This window comes from Limulus polyphemus, unplaced genomic scaffold, assembly GCF_000517525.1.
Source record: "Limulus polyphemus unplaced genomic scaffold, Limulus_polyphemus-2.1.2 Scaffold1499, whole genome shotgun sequence".
In the NCBI taxonomy this organism is placed as follows: Eukaryota; Metazoa; Arthropoda; class Merostomata; order Xiphosura; family Limulidae; genus Limulus; species Limulus polyphemus.
In genome coordinates this window covers 159,872-160,112 of record NW_013667109.1, presented here as the reverse complement: position 1 = coordinate 160,112, position 241 = coordinate 159,872, and positions in this window count along the sequence as shown.

The window sequence follows — 241 nt, the reverse complement described above, 5'->3', positions numbered from 1 at the left end:
TGCCATCACTAATTTCAAGGACTGGTTATGCAATGTGCAATCATACTTTCTGGGTTTTTACATTTATTTGCCATTTTAGTGATATATGGTCGGAGAAGGCTTGAATGGGTAATGAAGAAAAACTTTAATATAAGTTTAACATAAAGGCAAATGTACAACGTTTCGACAAGATACCTGATGATGACAAAACCTTGTCGAAACATTGTACATTTGCTGTTATGTTAAACTTATATTAAAGTTT